The sequence below is a fragment of the Pristiophorus japonicus genome, chromosome 9 (assembly GCF_044704955.1).
Source record: "Pristiophorus japonicus isolate sPriJap1 chromosome 9, sPriJap1.hap1, whole genome shotgun sequence".
NCBI classification, from domain to species: domain Eukaryota; kingdom Metazoa; phylum Chordata; class Chondrichthyes; family Pristiophoridae; genus Pristiophorus; species Pristiophorus japonicus.
In genome coordinates, this window is record NC_091985.1 from 129,633,545 (window position 1) to 129,655,857 (window position 22,313).

The 22,313-nt window shown below is 47.4% G+C and overlaps 1 long non-coding RNA gene across 1 annotated transcript in view; it reads right to left on the reverse strand.

The window, feature by feature from the left end:
* Positions 1–4,066: 4,066 nt before the first annotated feature.
* LOC139273225 (uncharacterized) overlaps positions 4,067–22,313 on the reverse strand; it is a 39,466-nt gene continuing 21,219 nt past the window's right edge. The window contains exon 3 of the long non-coding RNA XR_011595041.1: positions 4,067–5,128. This is a non-coding gene — a long non-coding RNA (uncharacterized lncRNA). The remainder of the gene's footprint in view (positions 5,129–22,313) is intronic.

Sequence of the window (22,313 nt, forward strand, 5' to 3'; positions counted from 1 at the left end):
TCTCTTTAAACCATTTGGAGGCTGGAGTAAATTGTTAGTGGCAATTGCCAGTAGCTTCTAAGTAAGTAGCAGTTTAATTTAAAGGGGAAAAGTTAAATAGTTGGGAATCTTTCAGGTTTAGGCAGAGGTAAACAAGGTAACTCTCCAGTGGGAGGCAATGAGCAGCTAGTTAAAACCAGTTCTGTAAACAACTGACCAGTAGTGAGTCATCTGACCTAGATACAGTTTAAAAAGAGGCAGCTCGTGCAGAGTCATGAGGTGTTCGATTCTCCCACAAGGGCAGTCTTTCAGATGCCCAACTAGCTCATTATTTATTGCGAAGCTTACCCCATGGAGGCGGCATTCTTCTTTTGGTTTACCTTTCCAGACGAAGGTGTAACCACCACCTTTTTCCTTGAGCTGGTCTTCCGCTGCCCGCCTAGTCTCGATTAGGGCGGCGCTGTCGATGTCAAATCATCTGTGTTCCTGGGCAACGATAGCACTGAGGCATTCCGATCCTTTTGTGTTTCATGCACAAGTATCCCCAGATCCCACTGTACTGCAGCACTTTGCAATCTTTCTCCATTTAAATAATAACTTGCTCTTTGATTTTTCTTCTGCCAAAGTGCATGACCTCACACTTTCCAATATTATACTCCATCTGCCAAATTTTTGCCTACTCACTTAGCCTGTCTATGTCCTTTTGCAGATTTTTTGTGTCCTCCTCATACATTGCTTTTCCTCCCATCTTTGTATCGTCAGCAAATCTGGCTACGTTACATTCAGTCCCTTCTTCCAAATCGTTAACATAGATTGTAAATAGTTGGGGCCCCAGCACTGATCCCTGCAGTAGGTAGGTAAAGGGGATAAGGGAATGGAGCACCCACAATGCGTACAGGACTCCTTTCTAACCCAATATGCAAAAATCCCAACAAGGGAGGTTTCGCTATTGGATCTAATAATGGGGAATAAAACAGAGCTGATAAGAGAAGTAAAAGTAAGGGAACTACTAGGCAATAGTGACCATAATACAATATGCATTAAGATGTTAATTGAGAAGGACATAAGTATGATGAAAACCAGGATAATAGATTGGAGAAAAGTTGATTTTGAGGGGCTGAGAATAAAATGGGCAATAATATTGGCAAACAACGATGTAGAACAGCAATGGGAAACATTTAAAACGGTGTTCAACAGAATGCAGGATCAATATATTCTGCTAAGAGGAAAGAACAAACTAAGTACTAATGAGACTCCATGGATGAATAAAGCCATAAAGGAACAATTGAGGGTAAGGGAAGAGGCATACATTAAGTACAAAGATAGCAGGGGAATGCATGATAAGGGAGAATATGAAGAGATTAGGAGAGAAGTCAAAAAACAATTAGGAAGGCAAAGAGGAATTATGAAATTAAAATATCATGAAACATAAAACAAAATAGGCAAGCGGCCAGCTGAACAATGGTCATTGCAAAAGTCAGCCTTACTGAGGTTGTGAAGGTGAGGAGTGAAAGGAAAAATGGAAGGGAAAAATGGGTTGTTAATTGACATAAGAAGTTGACAGAGCTTGGTCACCAGGCTTTCCACCAGTGCAGATTATGTAGAGGTAGAAGTTGTATAACTCCAGGGTGTACTGTGCAGGGGCTGGTCCCTGGGTTAGAATAGGTAGGCCTGAGACCTGATCAAAATCTGTAGATGCTTGCTGCACATCCCCAGGCAAAGTGCCAGCTGTGGTGGGGGCAGGGGATGAGCCAATTGTGATGCCTGTGGAGTCAAGGGAACACTCCTGCTCCTCCTGGCGCCAGAGGGCCATTGAAGAACCCCAAGTGGAGCAGACGCCAGGCCTGTCCCTGTTCATTGCTGACTGATTTTGAAAACGGGGCCTTCCACAGGCATTAGGCCTCTAATTTACATATTCAAGGGGCCCAACGAGAGTTTTAATGTCCACCCGGGTTGTCTAAAAAAAATGGGTCCCCTTGAATTTGGCAGTAGGACCACCGCTTCACAGATTGGACGCAGGTAGTTCCACTGCTGCACTGATGTGCTTCGCGCCTGTTTTACGCCCCATAAACGGGAACAACACATACCAATTTCTACACCTATTACCAGTCAGAAGCTAATTATGGTGCTGTGCATAAATAGTGTGCACATGGTGGAGCTGACAGTTCTTCAGGGGACAATGACAATAACAATTTACATTTATATAGCATCTTTCGCATAGAAAAACATCCAAGGTGCTTCACAGAGGTGTAAGGAAAGAAGATATAGTCAAAGAGGAAGCTATTAGGAGGGGTGGTCAAAAGTCAGGTCACAGAGGTGGGCTTTGAGAAGGAGAAGAGGAAGATGCGGAGGTGGAGACGTTTAGGGAAAGAGTGTGGGACCTCGGCAGGTGAAGGCACGGTTTCCATTAGTGGGGCACATGGAGTGGGGATGCACAAGATGCCCAAGTTCGAGAACAGAGAGTTCAAGCGGGTTGTAGGGCTGTCGGAGGTCACAGAGATAGGGAGGGGTGACAACATTAGAAAAGTACAGAAAGCTAGTGAAATATGCTAGCTGTGTGCAGGGACATGGAGCAGAAATGTGCGAGCATTGATTGGGAGATTTAGGATGACTGGGAATGAGAAGAACAAAGAATGTTATAATGAATGAGGAGATTTGAAAGTGTGGCAGAGATGACTAGTCATCACATGGCAGAGGCTTCAGTGTAAGAATTATTGTACAGAAGCTGAAATTAAAAAGCTGGTCTTGGTGATGGACAATTAAAAGGAAAAGTTGACACAGAAATTTGAACCTGTGAAAAACACCAAGAGATAATATTGTAAGGAAATCATATTAAGTGGGCTGGAGCGTAACTGGCATCCAAATGCATGAATCGTCTGCATGAGAGCAAAACAGGATTTCAGAAAGGAGAGAAAAAAATAATGAGAAAAGCTTCCTCAGTCAAGTGGAAAACAGAACAATTTATCATAAAAAGATAAAAGTTTCTGGTTTCTGTCACTGCTGTGTGCCTCAGGAAATGTGGAGATATGGGACAAATACTGAGCTAATTGTTCAGGAATCGTGAAAATAGCCTAAGCCATACAGTCTAGCAACCTCTCTAGCTGAGTCCTGATGAGGATAAAGTATGATTTTTCTGACAGATGCTTTTAGCAATATTTAGCTGCACTATGATTGACCAAGGCTTTCATTGCATTTCCCCAGAGGAATTGCAGTTGTGGCCTTCTCAATCTTCTTTCTCTCGATTAAGCAGCTTTAGAGGAATTAATGAATTTCATGAAAATCATATTACATTTAACTTGCCCAAATTACCCATAAATTAAATAACATCATAGCAAAAATTCTTGAAATTTGATGACCTGGCGGATAATTTTATGCTCTGAGCAAAAATATGACTTAATTAATGTATTCCTTTTCAAAGCTTGAAGATGATAGATGCATGCTAAAGTATAAATAAGTGAAGCAGCGAACAGAACGGTTTCATCTCATTGTTCATTATGCATTTTCAGAATGCTGTTTTCACCTGTATCAGAGTGGATGCAGCAACAACAGCGACTTGCATTCACATGGTGCCTTTAATGCAGTAAAATGTCCCAAGACCCTTCACAGGAGCGATCGTCAAATAAAACTTGACACCGAGCCACATAAGAAGATATAAGGACAAGAGGTAAGTTTTAAAGAACGTCTTAAAGGAGAAGAGAGAGGTAGCGAGGCAGAGAGGTTTATGGAGGGCATTCCAGAGCTTTGGCCCTAGGCAGCTGAAGGCACGGCTGCCAATGATGGAGCAAAGATGAATCTTGGAGACAAGAAGAAAGGGGTAACTTAAATACACTGGGGGAGTAGGTTAAAGCATCTTCAACGACCTGAGTGCCTTTTGTGTGGAAGAAAAATTATGCAGTTCTTAGAAGCTGAAAAAGTCTCCTGGTACTTAAAAGGCTGGCGCTGCCATGTGCCAGAGAGAGGAGCTAAGTCGCAGAAATACAACTGGTAAAATTTGATGATGACCATGCTATTGTTTTATTTCCCCTGTAGACACAGCAACTTGAATTGGTAATAAGACATAATATTTGATTTTCCCAAATGTACTTTGAGTATTTCAGCTGCATTCATTGTGACTGGAACATTACACCCGCATACTCACCCAAACAGTCCCTTGACTGTCCCACTACAGTAGTCAGTGCTTCTCATCACATTTTACATCATGTACTCATTTTGCGCATGGTGCAATTTCCCATTAACATTGTTTCCAGTTCTATCTATTGTTTGAAGGGCCACAAAAAATAATAAATGAGGTCTTATCGCAGAACGTTCACTGTCAACTCACGGCCCAGATGGGGGAGAATGGGTTTTGGCAGACTTGTTTCCTGTTTCTAACCTGTTATTTTACTTCCCCTGGATATTTTCATATTGGCCCAGAATTTACTGTCATTACTGTGTACAACTGACAGCAACTTCTGGCATCCGCACATGTGCAGTCAAATGCAGAAATCCGGAAGTTGCTGTCAGTGATAACCTTTTCCTCCACAAGATGCATTGTTGCAGTCTTTTCAGATAGAATCAATTAGAAATCACTGAATTGATGGAAACTTCAACTTTTTACGCACTATTATCACTGTAAAAACCATTGAAAATGTTAAGCCTTGTTAAATGAGGTGTAACTGAGTTTTTAACGGCATACTAAGTCACAATTACTGCTGAACCACCTCTCTGTCCCTGAAATACTAATTTTATATGTGGAGTCTCATTCACTCCAGTTCATGATAAAAATTCCATAGATTTTTGAAATATTTTTTAAAAATTAAGTTTGTTTATGATATTTCAGCTTCTATCTTAATCCAATGTGTATGTCCCAATCTTTATTCAGCTTTCTGTAAAATTATTAAAAAGTGAATGATAAAATCTGATTTTTACGTCCTGGTTTGCATCTGTGAGAATTCTTAAGGCTGTTCGGCCTGCTTGATGACATCACTGTTGCTGGACACCACCGATCGCCTATAGATGGCACCAGATGGAAAGTCACATCAGAGAAAGGAAAATCGGCGCCACAGAGCCCGCTAAAGCTTTATGGGCAACTTTCTTCGAGGTCAGGAGCGAGCGCCATCATTTTCCCGCTGTCCGCAAAATCCGGGCCATTGTTTCCTACAGCCTATCACTGCAGCAGAACATTAAATGAGGAAGAGTTAGACTAGCAATGATAGACACAGATTAACAGACACATCGACACATACACATACTCCTGAATCACCGCTATTTAGATAAAATGATAGCGTGCATTGAACAGATGCTGCAAGGCTCGCATCAGATGAAACAGTGAGCAAAGGCAGCATGCAAGATTAGCGTTAAAATTGAAGGTCTAATCAGGAAGAAAAGCCCTTTGATATAAACACAGCTTGATGGTTATGATAAGAAAATGTAGAATACTGGGATCCAAACTAAAAAAAAACAAAAATAACTAAAAAGCACAGCATCTGAAAGTGAAAAATTAGGCCAACATTTTGGATTAATTATTCATCAGAAATGTCAAGCTATTTTGTAGCTGATGTCCCGCTGTACATTTTGTTTTAAACTTACAGCTGAATACTTTGTTTGTCTATGAGCGAATAGGATGGGGATCCCTGGATGATCTTCTCCTACTGAAACCAAATGATGTTGAGACCAATGGTAGCGATCTAACCTACTGCTTGGGCATCAAACCCGAGCCCTTCTTCAGTGGCACTGCTTTGCTACGCACCGGATTACATAGCATTCCATAGGATATACGGCACAGAAACAGGCCATTCGGCCCAACCAGTCCATGCCGGCATTTATGCTCCACTTGAGCCTCCTCCTGTCTTTCCTCATCTAAATCTAACAGTGTAACCCTCCATTCCCTTCTCCCTCATTTGCTTGTCCAGCCTCGCCTTAAATGCATCTATATTATTCGCTTCAACCAGTCCCTGTGTGGTAGCGAGTTCCACATTTTCATCACTCTCTAGGTAAATAAGTTTCTTCTGAATTCCCTATTGGATTTCTTGGTGACTATCTTATATTGATGGCCTCTAGTAATGCTCTTCCCCACAAGTGGAAACATTTTCTCTCTATCCATTCTATCAAAACCTTTCATAATTTTAAAGACCTCTATTAGGTCACCCCTTAGCCTTTTTTCAAGAGAAAAGAGATCCAGCCTGTTCATCCTTTCCTGATATGTATACTGTTATGTATTTAACCCCTTGTAACCTTGTAACCTGCATCACACCTGTCCACCAGAGGGCCTACCTGTTGGAGTCCTAAGGGATCCCAGCATCCCTTGGGAGCATGGTATATAAGCAGGCCACCCATGAGTACCTGCACTCTGGAACTACAATAAAGGAGTTAAGGTTACACTTGCTCATTACACACAGTACTCGGCTTGACCATGTATTATGAGTATAAAAACTGGCGACGAGGTAATTGCAAAGAACAGTCGGCATCCTGGAGAAGTTCTCAGAGGGGGACGATTGGGAGGTCTTTGTGGAGAGACTTGACCAATACTTCATAGCCAACGAGCTGGAAGGGGATGAGAACGTGACCAAACAAAGGGTGATCCTCCTAACTGTCTGTGGGGCAACAACATAGAAACATAGAAACATAGAAAATAGGTGCAGGAGTAGGCCATTCGGCCCTTCTAGCCTGCACCGCCATTCAATGAGTTCATGGCTGAACATTCAACTTCAGTACCCCATTCCTGCTTTCTCGCCATACCCCTTGATCCCCCTAGCAGTAAGGACCTCATCTAACTCCTTTTTGAATATATTTAGTGAATTGGCCTCAACAACTTTCTGTGGTAGAGAATTCCACAGGTTCACCACTCTCTGGGTGAAGAAGTTCCTCCGCATCTCGGTCCTAAATGGCTTACCCCTTATCCTTAGACTGTGACCCCTGGTTCTGGACTTCCCCAACATTGGGAACATTCTTCCTGCATCTAACCTGTCTAACCCTGTCAGAATTTTATATGTTTCTACGTATGGCCTCATGAAGAATTTCCTGGCCTCGGCTAAACCACAGAGAAATCCTATGAAGAACTGTGTACGCTGGTCCGGGAGCACCTAAATCCTAAGGAAAGTGTTTTGATGGCGAGATATCAGTTCTACACGTGTCAACGATCGGAGGACCAGGAAGTGGCGAGCTACGTCGCCGAACTAAGGCGCCTTGCAGGACATTGTGAGTTTGAGGGATTCTTAGAACAAATGCTCAGAGACTTTTTTGTACTGGGCATCAGACATGAGACAATCCTTTGCAAACTGTTGACTGTAGAAACTCCGAATCTGAGTAAAGCCATAACGATAGCCCAGGCATTTATGTCCACCAGCGACAACACCAAGCAGATTTCACAGAACAAAGAAGTTTCGGCCAGTAATGTGCATAAAGTATCGTCGGTTTTGAGCAGAAATGTACAGGGCAGAATGTACATTCTGGCCCGATCTCAATTGACCCAGAGTCCACCACCATCTGTTACTGCGAGGCAGTTAACACCCTGTTGGCGCTGCGGTGGTGATCATCGGCCCCATCAATGCCGCTTTAAGCACTATACGTGAAATGGCTGCAGAACAATGGGACACCTCCAACAAATGGGCAGGTGAGCTGCAAACCCTGCAAACCACCACGTTGCAGAGGAAGATCAGTCCACAGTGGACCAGACGGAATTGGAAACTCGTACGGAAGAGGCAGAGGTGTGCGGGGTACACACCAATAAAGTTGAAAGTTGAACTGAACGGCATTCCAGTGTCTATGGAGCTGGACACGGGGGCAAGTCAGTCCATAATGAGTAAAATGGCCTTCGACAGCCTGTGGGGGAAGAAGGCACACAGGCCCAAACTCAGCCCCATTCACACAAAGCTAAGGACTTATGCAAAGAAACTAATCCCGGTAATTGTCAGTGCTGAAGTCAAAGTCTCCTATGATGGAGCAGTACATGAACTCCCGCTATGGATTGTGCCAGGGGATGGCCCCACGTTATTTGGCAGAAGCTGGAGGGGGAGAACTGGGACAACATCCGAGCACTTTCGTCAGTTGACAACACCGCATGTACCCAGGTTCTAAGCAAATTCCCTTTGTTATTTGAGCCAGGCATTGGAAGTTTCTCGGGGGCGAAAGTGCAGATCCATTTGGTTCCCGGTACACTACCCAGCAACCACAAGGCTTGGGCGGTACCGTACATGATGCGTGAAAAAGTGGAAATCGAACTGGACAAGCTGCAACGTGAAGGCATCATTGCGCCGGTGGAGTTCAACAACTGGATCAGTCCGATTGTTCCGGTACTCAAGGAGGACGGTACAGTTAGAATTTGCGGTGACTATAAAGTAACGATTAACCGTTTCTCGCTGCAGGACCAGTACCTGGTACCCAAGGCAGACGACCTATTTGCACCCTGGCTGGAGGGAAGACGTTCACCAAGCTGCACCTGACCTTGGCCGACATGATGCAGGAGCTGGAGGAGACGTCGAAGGGCCTCACCTGCATCAACACGCACAACGGTCTGTTTACTTACAACCGATGCCCATTCGGGATTTGGTTGGCTGCAGCCATCTTCCAGCGGAACATGGAGAGCCTGCTAAAGTCGGTTCCTTGTACAGTGGTCTTCCAGGACGACATATTGGTTACAGGTCGGGACACCATGGAGCACTTGAAGAACCTGGAGGAGGTCCTTAGTCGATTGGATCGCGTGGGGCCCAGGTTGAAACGCTCGAAGTGTGTTTTCCTGGCACAGGAAGTCGAATTCTTAGGAAGGAGGATCGCAGCAGACCCACCGACGCCAAGACGGAGACCATCACGGAATGTGATGGAGCTGCGGTCGTTACTGGGACTCCTGAACTACTTCGGTAATTTCCTACCTGGGTTAAGCACGCTGCTAGAACCCCTTCCTGCGCTACTGCGCAAGGGAGACGACTGGGTATGGGGGAATTCACAAGAGGCTGCCTTTAAGAAAGCCAGAAATTTGTTGTGTTCTAACAAACTGCTAGCTCTGTACAACCCACGTAAACGACTAGTGTTAGCTTGCGATGTATCGTCATACGGAGTCGGGTGTGTGTTACAACAGGCTAATGAATCAGGAATATTGCAACCAGTTGCGTATGTATCCAGGAGTTTGTCCAAGGCCGAAAGGGCTCACAGCATGGTTGAAAAAGAGGCTCTGGCGTGTGTTTACGGGGTAAAAGAAAATGCACCAGTACTTGTTTGGCCTCAAGTTCGAGCTTGAAACTGACCACAGGCCGCTTATATCGCTATTCTCCGAGAGCAAAGGGATCAATACCAATGCCTCTGCCCGCATCCAAAGATGGGTGCTCACGCTGTCGGCATACAACTATGTAATTTGCCACAGACCGGGCACAGAGAACTGCGCAGATGCTCTCAGTCGGCTACCATTGCCCACCACCAGGGTGGAAATGACACAACCAGCGGACTTGCTTATGGTCATGGAGGCATTTGAGAACGAGAAATCCCCCGTTACGGCCCACCAGATCAGGACCTGGTCCAGCCAGGATCCTTTACTGTCCCTGGTAAAAAGCTGTGTCCTCCATGGGAGCTGGTCCAGTGTCCCAGTGGAGATGCAGGAAGCGATTAAGCCATTCCACAGATGCAAAGGTGAGCTGTCCCTGCAGGCGGACTGTCTTTTGTGGGGCAATCGGGTGGTCTTGTCCAAGAAAGGCAGAGACACATTTATTTGTGAACTGCACAGCATCCACCCAGGCATTGTGATGATGAAAGCCATAGCCAGATCCCATGTGGTGGCCAGGCATCAACTCAGATTTAGAGTCATGTGTACGCCAGTGCAACACTTGCTCTCAGTTGAGAAATGCACCCAGAGAGGCACCGCTAAGTTTATGGTCCTGGCCATCCAAACCGTGGTCGAGGATCCATGTAGACTATGCAGGCCCATTCCTTGGCAAAATGTTTTTGGTTGTCGTGGACACTTACTCAAAGTGGATTGAATGTGCAATAATGTCTGTAAGCATGTCCATGGCCACTATTGAAACTCTACGACCCATGTTTGCCACGCACGGCCTGCCCGATGTCCTAGTCAGCGACAATGGGCCGTGCTTCACCAGTGCCGAATTCAAAGAATTCATGACCCGCAACGGGATCAAAGATGTCACATCTGAGCCGTTCAAGCCCACATCTAACGGCTAGACAGAATGGGCAGTTCAGACCATCAAGCAAAGCTTGAAGCACGTGTCGAAAGGCTCCCTGCAGACCCGGTTCTCCCGAGTACTGCTCGTCTACTGCACCAGACCCCACTCACTCACAGGGATTCCCCCAGCCGAGCTGCTCATGAAAAGGGCGCTTAAAACAAGGCTCTCTCTGGTCCAACCTGATCTACATGATCACGTGGAGGACAAGCGGCATCAACAGAGTGTGTACCATGACCGCGCAAACTTGTCACGCGATATTGAGATTAATGATTCTGTGTTTGTACTCAATTATGGACACGGTCCCAAATGGCTCGCTAGCACGGTCACAGCCAAAGAGGGGAGGGTGTTTCAGGTCAATTTGACCAATGGACAAACGCACAGAAAACACTTGGACCAAATTAAACTGCGGTTCACCAATAGCTACGTACAACCTGAAGAGGACACAGCCAACTCTGACCTTCCAACACACACACAAGTGGCACTGACATCACAGTTGACCACGAAACAGAATTCATCATTCCCAGCAGCCCGGCAAGGCCGACTGCCCAGCAGCCCAATGAAGAACTGACCAACTCAACCACACCAACATTTGTACCAAGACGATCGACAAGGGATTGCAAAGCCCCAGATCGTCTCACCTTGTAAATAAGTGTACAGTTGACTTCACGGGGGAGTGATGTTATGTATTTAACTCCTTGTAACCTGCATAACACCTGACCACCAGAGGGCCTTATTGTTGGAGTCCCAAAGGATCCCAGCATCCCTTGGGAGCACGGTATATAAGCAGGCCACCCACGAGGTACCTGCACTCTGGAACTACAATAAAGTAGCTAAGGTCACATTTGCTCATTATACACAGTACTCGGCTTGACCATTTATTATGAGTATAACATATACCTTCGCATTTCTGGTATTATCCTTGTAAATTTTCTCTGCACCCACTCCAGTGCCTCTATATCCTGTTTATAATATAGCGACCAGAGCTGCACACAGTACTCTAAGTGTGGTCGAATCAAGGTTCGATATAGGTTTAGTATAACTTCACTATTTTATAATTCTATCCCTCTAGAAATAAACATGAGTGCATGGTTTGCTTTTTTTATGGCCTTGCTAACCTATGGCGCAGCTTTGAGAAGATAATACTCACTGGGGCCTGTCATGCCTGTAACCTTTATGTAACAACACTGCAATACTGTATATACATAAGAAATGCACACATTGACCACAGGGGGTGAACTTGTGGGAGACACTCTTCACCTGGTCACCGAGGTATATAAAGGGAGGTCCCATGCAGGGTCATCACTTCTTGGTCCTGTGAATAAAGGTTCAGGTCATGGAATGACCTTGTCCATAGAATGTGCATCGTGTGGATTTGTGGTATTGTGTAACGACTTTACATTGGCGACGAGAAACGGGAATCAACGACCCACGAGAATGGCCACCGGCAGCACAGATGAACGGTACTGTGTTGGTGAGGACTGGGACGATTTCATTGAGAGGCTCCAGCAGAGTTTTCACGAAGGACTGACTGGGAGATGCAGCGGCCGACAAGCGAAGGGCTTATCTGCTGACCAGCTGTGGACCTAAGACTTACGCGCTCATGAAAGACCTGCTAACACCCGAGAAGCCGGCGGACAAAACCTTCGAGGAGCTCAGCAAACTAATCGGTGAGCACCTCAAACCAGCGAGCAGTGTACACATGGCCCGACACAGATTCTATACACACCGACGTCGGGAAGGACAGAGCATACCGGATTTCGTTGCGGACCTCCAGCGCTTGGCCAGCCTCTGTAAGTTCACAGATGCCTGCAGGGGGGAGATGCTAAGGGATTTCTTTATTGAGGGCATCGGTCATGCTGGGATTTTCAGAAAGCTAATTGAGACCAAGGACTTGACCTTGGAAGCGACGGCGTTGATGGCTCAGACTTTTATGGCGAGGGAGGGGAAACCAAGACAATATACGCATGCAATTCTGCCTGCAACGTGGCGATGGATCAGGGAGTCAATATCATAAACGTGACACAGAGCCCCGCAGGCAGGCAAGGGCAGTTCAAGACACCCCAGGCAGCAATAGACCCAAGAGTAAGTCTCCAACAGAGACAATGGCAGGCTGAATGGACATTTACGCCCCCCCAGTGGGCAATGCGGCCCGGGATGGGGCCATTGACACCCACTAACAGGGTGCTCAAGAGCAGTCAAAGGGACAATCAGCAAGGAATGCCTTGTAACAGCTCTTTTGTCCACAACAATGGGAATCTCAGTTCATGCTGGAGGTGTGGGGGCAGACATGCTGCCAGGACTTGCAGGTTTCAACAGTTCGTCTGCAGAAATTGTAACCTCAGTGGCCATTTAGCCAGAATGTGCAGAAAGCCTGTAACCATGCTAATATACGAGGTGGATGAACCAGATGAGGGGTCTGCGAGGCAGGATGACGCTTGGGGCAAATCAATGGATGCTGAAGTTCAGCGGGTTCATGTGGCAAACATTCACAGCTCAAATACCAAAACGCTACCTATGATGATGAAAGTCCTATTAAACGGCATCCCTGTACGCATGGAGCTGGACACGGGGGCCAGCCAGTCACTCATGAGTGTTTAACAATTCGAAAAGCTGTGGCCATTCAAAGCCAGCAGACCCAAACTAGAACACATTGAGACACAATTACGGACGTACACCAAAGAAATCATTCCAGTGCTAGGCAGTGCAATGTTGGCAGTCACACACAATGGATCGGTGAACCGGCTGCCGCTCTGGATTGTCCCGGGCAATGGTCCCACACTGTTGGGGAGGAGCTGGTTAGCTGAGATGAACTGGAAATGGGGGGATGTGTACGCCATGTCATCTGTGGAGCAAAGTTCATGCTCACAGGTCCTACAGCAATTTGAGTCACTATTTCAACCTGGCGTCGGGACGTTCAAAGGTACCAAAGAAGTGATACGCATCACCCCGGACGTCAGATCAGTGCACCACAAAGCCAGAGCTGTGCCGTATGTGATGCGGGAGAAAATTGAAAGCGAGTTGGACCGGTTGCTGAGAGAGGGCATCATCTCGCCCATTGAATTCAGCGACTGGGCAAGCCCCATCGGTCCTGTCCTAAAAGCGGATGGCTCGGTCAGGATCTGTGGCGACTACAAGGCCACTATCAACCAGGTGTCCCTACAAGACCAATACCCGCTCCCGAGAGCGGAGGACCTTTTTGCCATGCTGGCAGGTGGCAAGCTGTTCACCAAGTTGGACCTCACTTCAGCCTACATGACCCAAGAACTGGCCGAAGAATTTAAACTACTGACCACCATCACCACGCACAAGGGACTGTTTGTTTACAACAGGTGTCCGTTTGGCATTCGATCAGCGGCCGCGATTTTTCAAAGAAATATGGAAAGCCTGCTTAAATCCATTCCTGGAACAATCATATTTCAGGACGACATCCTCATCACCGGTCGTGACACCGAAGAACACCTCCACAACCTGGAGGAGGTGCTACGCCGATGGGACTGGGTAGGCCTGCGACTCAAGAAGTCTAAGTGTGTGTTTTTGGCTCCCGAGGTCGAGTTTCTGGGCAGGAGGGTTGCTGCAGACGGGATTCGGCCAATGAATCCAAAACGGAGGCGATTCGACGAGCGCCCAGGCCCTGCAACACATCGGAGTTGCGTTCATTTCTGGGACTCTTGAACTATTTTGGGAAATTTCTGCCGAACTTAAGCACATGTAGTTGGAGCCGCTACATGTGCTCCTGCGTAAGGGTTGTGATTGGTTTTGAGGGGACTGTGAGGAACGGGCTTTCAATCGGGCGCGGAACCTACTTTGTTCAAATAAGTTATTGACTCTGTACGACCCCCGTGAGAAATTGGTTCTGACAGGTGATACATCGTCCTGTGGGGTTGGGTGCGTGTTGCAGCAGTGTAACGCTGAGGGCCAACTACAACCTGTGGCTTATGCCTCCAGGTCGCTCCCTCAAGCTGAACGGGGTTATGGGATGGTTGAGAAGGAAGCACTCGCATGTGTCTATGGGGTGAAAAAGATGCATCAGTACCTTTTTGGCAGGAGGTTCGAATTAGAAACGGACCACAAGCCGTTAACATCCCTGCTGTCAGACAGCAAGGCCGTCAATGCCAATGCGTCAGCTCGCATACAGTGATGGGCTCTCACGCTCGCTGCGTATGACTACACCAGCCGGCACCGGCCCGGCACCGAAAATTGCGCTGACGCACTCAGCAGACTTCCACTGGCCACCACCGAGGGGGCAGCGGAGCAAAGCGCTGAGATGGTCATGGCTGTCTATGCCTTTGACAGCGCAGGCTCCCCCAACACAGCCTTCCAGATCAAAATCTGGGCCAACAGAGATCCCCTCCTATCCTTGATTAAGAAATGTGTCCTGACTGGGGATTGAGTAGGTCAGACCGTTTCACAGGCGGATGGATGAGCTCTCCATCCAGGCCGACTGTCTACTATGGGGCAGCCGGGTAGTCATGCCCCAGAGGGCCAGGGAAGCATTTATCAGGGAACTCCACAGCGAGCGCCTAGGCATCGTGCTGATGAAGGCCATTGCCCGGTCACATGTGTGGTGGCCGGGAATTGATTCAGACCTGGAACACTGTGTTCACAGGTGCACGACGTGTGCCCAGCTGGGTAATGCCCTCAGTGAGGCCCCGCTCAGCCCGTGGCCCTGGCCCACCAGGCCATGGTCATGTATTCACGTAGACTACGCGGGCCCATTCATGGGAAAAATGTTTCTCATTGTGGTTGATGCGTACTTGAAATGGATCGAGTGCATCATTTTGAATTCGTGCACGACATCCACCACCGTGGAGAGTCTGCGCACGGTCTTTGCGACCCACGGCTTGCTGGACATCCTTGTTAGCGATAATGGCCCATGTTTCACAAGCTATGAATTTCGGGAGTTCATGTCGGGTAATTGCATTAACCATGTCAGGACAGCACCGTTCAAGCTGGCCTCCAATGGCCAGGCGGAACGTGGCATGCTCTGGATTCAAGGACCCTCCGTTCAATGCCGCCTACCGCGCCTCCTGCTGGCCTATAGGTCCCGACCGCACTCGCTCACGGGGATCCCGCCCGCGGAGCTACTCATGAACCGAACACTCAAAACTCGGCTGTCCCTCATTCATACAGTCCTGCCCGACATTGTTGAGGGCAAGCGCCAGTCCCAAAACAAGTACCATGACCGAAATTCAAGGGGGAGATGTATAAAAATTGATGACCCTATATTTGTTCTCAATCACGCTTTGGGGCCCAAATTGCTTGAGGGTACTGTCAGAGACAAAGAGGGGAATAGGGTCATAGTGGTTAAACTTAACAATGGGCAGGTATGCCGCAAGCATCTGGACCAAGTAAAAAAAAGGTTCAGCATGGACACTGAGGAACCTGAGAAAGATCATGAGATGGTATTCACACCACCGCTAGTGAACGAGCAACAAGAACATTCAGCAGCATGCACAGTCCCTGCGGTCAGCCCGGACAGGCCGGAATCACCACAGGTGACAGACATGCATACCAAGGCTCAACAACCAAAGCCCCAATTGCGGCGCTCCACGAGAGAGTGCAGACCACCCAAGAGACCTAACCTATGATCCCAATAAGATGTTGAGGGGGAGGTGATGTCATGTATGTAACCTTTATGTAACAACACTGCAATACTGTATATACGTAAGAAATGCATACCTTGACTACAGGGGGTGAACTTGTGGGAGACACTCTTCACCTGGTCACCCAGGACTATAAAGGGAGGTCCCACGCAGGGTCATCACTTCTTGGTCCTGTGAATAAAGGTTCAGGTCATGGAGTGACCTTGTCCATAGAATGTGCATCGTGTGGATTTGTGGTATTGTGTAAGGACTTTACAGGGCCAATTTTCATCTAGTGGTGCAAGTCATGGCTAAAAAGACTAAGAACTTGTCCTAATCAGAGCTGAGCGTTAATGTGCTTTCTCCTTTCTTGCTTCAGCTCATTTATAGCGTTTTATCACAGATCTGAGTGCAGATCAGGTTAAGTTTAAGTAACACATGCTAAATCCTGAAGAAAATGCTGGAAAACACTCAGCATCGTCTGTGGAGAGAGAAACAAGAGTTAACGTTCAGGTTGGTGACCTTTCATTAGAAGGGGAAAAAGTTAAGAGATTCAACAATTTATAAGCAAGTACAGAGTTTAAGAAGCGCACTAGTTATTTTAACCTTGTATAGATCCTTGGTTAAACCACACGGAGTGCTGTGAACAGTTCTGGGGCTAAATTTTCCACGTTTTTTGCATGCTTAACGCCCACTTAACGTCCATTTTACTACTGAAATGACGTATACGCCCAGATATCGCCCATTTAACCACAAAATGGAAACTGACGGGCAATTTTCGGAAACTTATCGCCGAGTGTTACTTTCCCCATGTGCATAACACCGGGAAAAAAATAATACCGCCCGTCCACATTTTTGGAGTGGAATCAGTAGAATGGGCAAAATCAATGCCCAAAATATCGCCCAGCCTTACTTGCTACACGGAATTAACACCGAGATTCAATAATATCGCCCGCCCATTTTTTTTGGTCGTAAAGATCACATTTGGCGAAACTAACGCCCAGGAGATCGCCCACATCACTTTCACCATCTCGCACATAAATCGTCCACAATATCACTTGCCCAAAAAACCACCCGGAAAAAGTGGAACTGTTCTGAACTAAAGCCAGCGGTGTGGCTGCCATTTTTAAAATCGCAGGTCGCTTCATTCAAAAGGCTGCTTCAACTTCGGGGGAGTTTGGATCGACTCTGGAGTTCTTCTCAGGTGAAGTGACCATTTCAACAGACATATTTTCAGACTCTGGACTACTGGGGGTTTAATCTAGGTGTATTTTTGTGAGGAAATTATTGCTTCTGATCAATCGCTATTATAATTTCATTGCAATGGGGCCAGCCATTTCTCAGCCTGCAACGATTAATACGCAAATGGGAGTGCAGATGGCTCAATGTGTGATACACATCATTATGTCCCCAATTTAAGATGTGCAAGAATAAGGAGGAGGGCCAGACAATACACACCTTGTACATACAGGGAAAAGAGGTCTTACCTCGACGTGTCCGAACACACCTGCCTTCAGAGACTGCGCTTCCACAAGGTGGTGATCAATGAAATATGTGAGCTCATCAGGCCACATATGCAGCCTACCATCAGGACATCAGTGTCGGTCGAAGTCAAGGTCACCTTTCTACATGTCCGGTTCCTTTCGGGCCTCCGCAGTCGAGATTTGCCCTCTGTCTCACCATGCAACCCATCGCTGCATTAGACAGGTCACGGAGGCCCTGTACGCGTGAAGGATGGACTTTATCAGCTTCCCCATGACCACAGAGGCTCAGACTGACAGGGTTGGAGCATTCTACCACCTTGCTAAGTTCCCCAGGGTGCAGGGAGCAAGACAGTGCACTCACATTACCAAGCGGCCACCTTCTCAGGACCCAGAGCTTTATCGTAACAGAAAAGGATTTCACTCCCTGAAGGTCTAACTAGTTGCCGACCACAACCAGATCATAATGGCAGTGAATGCCAAATGTCTGGACACCTTCGAAGAGGCTCACATCCTGTGTGAGAGCGCTGTCTCTGACATCTTTAAGAGTCAGCCACAAGGACAATGCTGGATGCTTGGTGATAACCGATATGGCCTCGCCACCTGGCTGATGACCCCGCTGCGTGACATCCACACCGAAGCCGAGAAACGATACAGCCAGAGCCACTGAGTCACACACAATGTGGTCCAGAAAACAATAACTGTGCTTAAGCAGCGCTTCAGATGTCTGGACCACTCAGGAGGGGAGCTACAATACAACCCTGAGCAAGTAGGTAAATTCGTGGCCATGTGCTCCATGCTGCACAACCTGACTATCAGAAGGGGCCAAGAATTGCCAGAAGGGACTGATGCTACACCTCAGGAGAGAAAGGAAGAGGTCAACGAGGGGCTGGAAGCTGACCTCGGGCCAGACAATCAGGCTGGCTATGCAACCATGCCCGCGCCCCCCTCCAGACCTCAGGAAAGGGCCCATGGTGGCTACAGAGCTACAAGACTCTTAAGTGAGGAGCTGATATCTGAACAATTTGCCTGAAAGAACATTGCTGTGAGTGACAATGCTGACACACTGCTGTGTGTGTGTGCAGCTCAGGCATCAATGGTGCCCATCACCTTGGTGCCAGTTAAAGTTTACATTGATTGAAGTTAAGTTGTATTTAACCCTTTCATGTTAAGGAATCACCAGTGTGTAACGCTCCAGCTATCTGAGACAATGTGCAACAAGGTTATGTTCAATAAAAAAACATTTATACTAACATTGGTCTGAAATCATAAGTATCACAGGCAAAAACACCCAACCCCCGCCCACACCCCACTTTTTCCACCATTGACATCAATCAAATGTTCAACATGTCCAGCAACACAGAATACAAAGGCAAAGCAGGAGGGTGGTCCCCTTCCCCCATACATTACAACAAATTACATACACCCAGATGGAGATATAACCCAGCCATCACCTGTGGACATGCACCTCATTTTCCTTCCCCCCTCCCCTTCTTCTCCCCACCTCTATCCCTTCCCGTCCTCGCTCCATGGTGCCTGGCCGAGGAGCTCCTCAGGTGGTGCCTCATTGTGGGGGGGGGGGGTTGAAGGCAGAGGTGGTGGTTGCACGGTTACGGGAGCGGGGGGTTGCTGAGGGGGGAACATTCTCTGATACAGAAGCAGGATCTTGGTCCTTCCTCTCATCTGTCTTTCGCAGTGGTGGTGCGGAACCTAGGGGTGGAATGCCGCGCTCTGGGACCCTGGGAGGGCTGTGGCAGCAGTGTTCCTGGCTATCGCATCCAGGGACTCCGCCATGCACGGAATGTACTCGGACCAGGTGGCCAGCTGTTGGGATACGCCCCCTAATGCTTCGATGAGCTTGTCACCAATGTCTACAGTCCTCCTGGACAACTGTACCATCTCTCCATTCTCGTGTTGCGCTCGTGGACCAGACCTGCTGCGTCCACGAAGCCTCCGCATGGTTGGTGCCATCCTGGGGACAAATGGGGTGCCCTGTGGCGAGGTGCTTGGGGCCGGTACCTCTAGAGTAAAGGTGGGAATGACCGGAGGAGCACTAAATGGCCTTGGGGTGGAATGGCTTCTGGAGCGTGGCGATACAGGTTCCTCGAAGTTCGTGCTCTCATCCATAGAAAACAGACCCAGTGGATTGACGGGCGAGAATCGGAGCTCCTCAGCACCAGATGTAGGATCGTCTGGAGAGTCGGGCCCCGCGCCCCACCTTCTGGCTTCTGATGTCTTTCCTGGGGCTGCGCTGCTGGCTGAGCTTCAAAACACAAATGAGGTTATTAGAGGAGCTAGGGTCACAAGGTGAGTCCAGTGCTACACACAGCAAGTGCACGACAAAAGCACCACCACTATCAAAATCATCACATCGAAACACAGAAACATAGAAATTAGGTGCAGGAGCAGGCCATTCGGCCCCTCGAACCTGCACCGCCATTCAATAAGATCATGGCTGATCATTCAACCTCAGTACCCCTTTCCTGCTTTCTCTCCATGCCCCTTGATCCCTTTGGTCGACAGGGCCATATCTAATTCCCTTTTGAATATATCTAACAAACTGGCCTCAACAACTTTCTGCGGTAGAGAATTCCACAGATTAACAACTCTCTGAGTGAAGAAGTTTCTCCTCATCTCGGTCCTAAATGGCTTACCCCTTATTCTTAGACTGTGACCCCTGGTTCTGGAACTCCCCAGCAATGGGAACATTCTTCCTGCCTCTAACCTGTCCAATCCCGTCAGAATTTTATAAGTTTCTATGAGATCCCCTCTCATTCTTCTAAACTCCAATGGATACAATCCCAGTTGATCCAGTCTCTCCTCATATGTCAGTCCTGCCATCCCGGGAATCAATCTGGTGAACCTTCGCTGCACTCTCTCAATAGCAAGAATGTCCTTCCTCAGATTAGGAGACCAAAACTGAACACAATATTCCAAGTGTGGCCTCACCAAGCCTGTGTACAACTGCAGTAAGACCTCCCTGTTCCTATACTCAAATCCTCTAGCTATGAAGGCCAACATGCCATTTGCCTTCTTCACCACCTGCTGTACCTGCATGCTAAACTTCAAAGACTGATGTACCATGAAGCCCAGGTCCTGTTGCACCTCCCCTTTTACGAATCTGTCACCATTTAGATAATATTCTGTCTTCCTGTTTTTTCCACCAAAGTGGATAACCTCACATTTATCAACATTATACTGCATCTGCCATGCATTTGCCCACTCACCTAACCTGTCCAAGTCACCCTGCAGCCTCTTAGCATCCTCCTCACAGCTCAAACTGCCACCCAGCTTAGTGTCATCTGCAAACTTGGAGATATTACATTCAATTCCTTCATCTAAATCATTGATGTATATTGTAAATAGCTGAAGTCCCAGCACTGAACCTTGTGGTACCCCACTAGTCACTGCCTGCCATTCTGAAAAGGACCCGTTTATTCCGACTCCCTGCTTCCTGTCTGCCAACCAGTTCTCTATCCACGTCAATACATTACCTCCAATACCATGTGCTTTAATTATGCACATTACTCTCTTGTGTGGGACATCACATTTCATGACCATCAACACATTTACATTGCAATGATTTTCATTAGGCCAGCATTATTTCTTGGACAATTTTAGAAATCATCTATCATATATGATTGTTCAGATATGAATGGGTGTGGCATCTATTGACTTTACAGCATGCAATGGTGTAAACTTTACTCAAGTTGCATCACTTCAGGGTCTGCAGATGCTTCCGCGGCTGTCCGGGTGTGCTTCCCCACGAGTGCGAGCACCCGCTCCTCCATCTCAGTGATGTCGCTGGGGACTGGTGGCCCCCCCATCTGTTCGCCTCTGCATGGACCTCATTGTCGATAGCTTCTTCTGTAGGACGACATGGTATGAGATCATTGCATGATATCATTGCTAGGTACTATCACAGAGACTGATAGAACACATAACCGACAGATGTAATCATGATTATTATGATCATTATCATTCTTTACCTAATGACATACACTGTGACCGCAAGCTTTGAGTACAACATTTCCGGTAAAAGTGAACGATCTCACATCTGCTGATAGTCACTCATGACTGTTACAAATCAAATTATATAAATACATAAGTACATGTAATTAAATGTAATACTTGCTCTTGCAGATCCCACAAGGTCGTTCCATCGTTTGCGGCATTGGTTGCCCTCACGCACCTCATTGGTCGCCGACGAGACCACCTCTGCTATCTCGGTCCATATCTTCTGGTAGAACTTTGGGGTGGGTTTCCTACTCCCTCCCTGTGTCAAATCATCCCAGCGTAACTCGACCTCCTGCAGGAGGGAAGCATTTGCCTCATCCGAGAACCTCCTTGCTCTTTTGCGCCCTCCAATATGCTCTTCTTCCAACTCACTGCTCTCGCCAGCATCAGACTCCACAGCGTGCTGTGATGCCTCCTCCTCTCCCTCCATTATAGGCCAAACTTGGGCAAATATGTGGCTGGTAACAATTAATTTTTGTTTTCCTATTTGCTCTAAAGCTCTAAACTCTCCCTCCTTCCTCCCAAAGCAGTCACACCACAACCACACACATCTTCAGTCCCTCTCAGCTCCCTCTCTCTCTGTCTCCTCTTCTGCACATGTCATGATTACCCTTGACCTCCTGAATCGCTGGAATCGAGCGTTGCCATGCCGTTGCGAAGGACGGCGCCACTTTACGGCAGAAGGTCAGAGAGATTTAACGCTACCGCCCATTTCATATTGCTCGCAGTAACGCCCAATTTCAAAAGTGGAGACTAGGTGCTTTGAGAATGGGCGAGAAACCAGCGATCTGAAAACCCAGTTTTACCGCCCACGCCGGAAATAACACCCATTTTTGGGCGATATGCACAAAAGTGTAAAATCTAGCCCCTGGTCTCCATATTATAAAAAAAAATAGAAGCATTGGAGAAGATACAAACAAGATTTACTCGAATGATACCAGAAGTGAGAGGTTGTACCTATCAGGAAATATTGAACAGGCTGGGGCTCCTTTCTCTAGAACAGAGAAGACGGAAGGATGGCCTGTTAGAGATTTTCAAGAGTATGGTCGCGATTTTACCTACCGGGTCAGGAGAGGGGCGAGCAACTTCAGGTATGCTCCTGGTTGCAG